This window comes from Apium graveolens, chromosome 9 (assembly GCF_009905375.1).
Source record: "Apium graveolens cultivar Ventura chromosome 9, ASM990537v1, whole genome shotgun sequence".
In the NCBI taxonomy this organism is placed as follows: Eukaryota; Viridiplantae; Streptophyta; class Magnoliopsida; order Apiales; family Apiaceae; genus Apium; species Apium graveolens.
This window is the reverse complement of record NC_133655.1, coordinates 215,788,325-215,791,609: the sequence shown is the minus strand read 5'-3', so window position 1 is coordinate 215,791,609 and position 3,285 is coordinate 215,788,325. Positions and strand designations below refer to the sequence as shown.

General features: G+C 39.8%; 1 non-coding gene across 1 annotated transcript; it reads left to right on the top strand.

The window, feature by feature from the left end:
* The first annotated feature begins 316 nt into the window (after positions 1-316).
* LOC141687882 (small nucleolar RNA R71) lies at positions 317-423 on the top strand. Its single transcript, XR_012561361.1, has one exon. It is a non-coding gene; the product is annotated as a small nucleolar RNA R71 (small nucleolar RNA).
* The last annotated feature ends 2,862 nt before the right edge of the window (positions 424-3,285 follow it).

Genomic DNA, 3,285 nt, shown 5'->3' with positions numbered 1-3,285 from the left:
AGAACCTGCACAAAGCTCACAAACCATAGCTATTTGATTAACTCCATACGTAGCCAAAGAATCAACCTTCATTGATAGCGCTTGGAGCTGGGCTGCAATAGCGGTGGCTGCATCAACTTCCAGAATACCTGCTACCTTGCCTGACGTCATCCTCTGAGTTGGGTTTTGATGCTCATTTGCAGCCATCGTCTCGATAAGATTATACGCCTCAGTATAGCTTTTAGCCCATAAGGCTCCTCCAGCTGCTGCATCGAGCATGGGCCGAGATTGGGCCCCCAAACCATTATAGAAACCAGTGATCACCATCCAATCCGGCATTCCATGATGTGGACATTTTCTCAACATTTCCTTGTAGCGTTCCCAAGCCTCGCACATAGATTCTGTAGGTTGCTGCGCAAACTGAGTAAGAGCACTCCTCATAGCAGCAGTCTTTGCCATTGGATAAAACTTCACCAGAAACTTTTGCGCAAGATCTTGCCACGTAGTGATGGACCCAGCTGGTTCAGAATGTAACCAGTCTTTAGCCTTGTCCCTTAGTGAGAATGGGAAAAGCCTCAACTTGATAGCCTCATCAGTCACGCCATTATAATTAAAAGTGCTGCAGATCTCGACAAAATTCCTTATGTGCATGTTGGGGTCTTCAGTTACCGCTCCTCCAAAAGAAACAGAATTCTGCACCTTCTGAATAGTGCCCGGCTTGATTTCAAAGGTGTTAGCTTGAATAGCCGGATGAAGGATGCTTGACTGAATGTCATCAATTTTAGGCCGAGAAAATCCATAAGAGCTGGATCAGCTTGAACAATACGATCTCCCATGTTTACTGGTTCTTTCTGCTCAGTTCCTGAATCCGAATCCTCAAAATCTAACTTCTCCGGAATATCAAGAACTTCGTCTGTCTCCTCAGCTGTATCTAAAGTCCTCTTGCGAGCACGAGAACGAGTTTGCATAAACGCTTGCTAAAGTACCTGAAACACAACCGAAAAGAGTAAGTAACTACTACGTCCTAATCACTGAGTCCTAATGACCAATGATGGTAAGTACATAAACTAAACAAATACGCCGAGTCCCCGGCAGCGGCGCCAAAAACTTGTTAGGGCGAAAACACGCGCTAATATTCATGTAAGTATACGCGTTCGCAAGTAATATAGAATACTTTCTAGTTCGTTCCCTCAGAGACTCGGACTAAATTATTGTCTAATTAAACTCACTCACCAATGTATGATTACTTCTCAATGTTAAGATAATAACACTTAAAATTGTTGATTAAATATTAACTATAATTAACTACTTAATTAACCACTTAACTAACACTTCAATTTATCAATAATAAAACACTCATGAGATCACAACTTCATTATTACTTCCTTCTATAGCCATTGTTATTACCTTTAGCATGTGACAGTGATGATATTAATCGAATAACACGAAACTGATAAAAGCCAACTTTCATTGTACTAATACCATTCTACCAAGCATCCACAATTAAGATAGAAGTTGAATTGTCATCAATTATGTTGAGTTCCTATATGTCTACAGAAATTGACAACACAACAATTTAAGCTCAAGTTATTCCTTTTTGATTACATAGGGCAAATAAAACTGTTAGAGTTACCCACTAATCATGCACAACGTACATGAACCTATGCTAGCATGGCAAGTTCTAAATCTCAAGATCCACCGTCGCTTCACAAGAGATTAACACCCTATCTTATATGTTCGCGACGTACATAAGACAAATACGCACAACCAATACTAGATATCATGCAATCATCACACACTAAAGTATTAAACAATTAACTAAAGAATTCCATAATAAATCCGTTGCAACCCCATGATCACGATTAGCCCATAATAGAACTTATCGCCATCATGGGTTCATATGAAATCATGATAAACAAACACAAGAAAATAATAACTAAACTAATTATATTAAAACAGAGTACGTCACAAGAGTAAATAAGTCAAAGCAAGAAAACTAGCATCCAACGTTACAACGAAACAAGAATAACAAGAATATATGCTTCCTCTTCGTTGCGGTGTGCTAAATCGGTCTTCTTCCTTATCTCCTTCGCTTCTTGCGTAAAACACAATCTAAAACATAATCCCCTTAATACTCTCTGTGAAAACGTCTCAAATCTACCTATATAATAGTCCCATAAAACTCAGATTACATAGAAGTTGCAAGCCAAACAGAAGTAGAAGTCTAAAATAATTTATCTTTTTCCCCGACCCTGCGCGGCCGCTCAGCATAGCTGCGCGGGCGCGCAGGTTGCTGCGCGGCCGCTCAGCATTGCTGCGCGGGCGCGCAGGCCTCTACTGGAAAAAATCCAGGTTTGCTCCGTGTCTTCGCCGTAATCTGTCCATTCCTTTCCTCTCGCAATGGTGAACACATGCCAAGGCTTATTCTTGATGATTCCTCCCCCGAAATGCAACTAATACCCTGAAATGCATAAACACTAGAAAAACGCATCAAATACACAAAATACTTGATTTCAAGACACCAATTTAAGCCATTTTAAGACGTTCTAAGTGGTATAAAATGCCACTTATCAGCAGCCCAAACCCATTTCTTAGTCAAGCCTTCAGCCAATTAGTCACGTAAATCTCGACCGGTCCAACACATTTCCTACAATCTCGCGGCATCTCCGTATTTCTTCTCATGATTGCAGGAATCTCCTGTGTCGATCGCGAAATTTACAAATATTCCAGTCATCTGTGAGTCATTTTCCATATTTCAGCTATATACACCTAATGCGAGCCGACCTAATCACCTCGTCTCACAAAAGCTCTAGTCTTATCAATAAGTGAGCCATCTCTTTCATTATCCCACTGGATGCGAGCTCACGAGCCCAACTCGCATGTGAATGAGCTTCTTTTTGTAACTTAATTCACATACGATGTGGGCTTAATGTCATGTGATGGGTGTTATTCCCAGTGGACTAACAATGAGATTTACAGAAGGGGGTTGAATGTAAATCTCAAAACTTTTTCAAGTTTTGAGCAGTTTCTAAGACTAAGTGTTTTGATGAACAAATGTGTGTGAATTGCTTTAAGCTAATACAGACAGATATATATTCAAGCACAAATGTAAAGAACACAAAGAACTTAAAAACTTTTCTGGTGGATATGTTGTTCCACCAGAGATGTGTTATTTCAGAAAATCTGTGAATCAAAGAATTGATCACAGCTGCGTCCTAGTACAAACTAGATGATTTTCTCTCTGGATTTTTCTAAATAACTCTGGAAAATTCACTCTCTAATTACTAGCTGCTACTTGGTTTATAT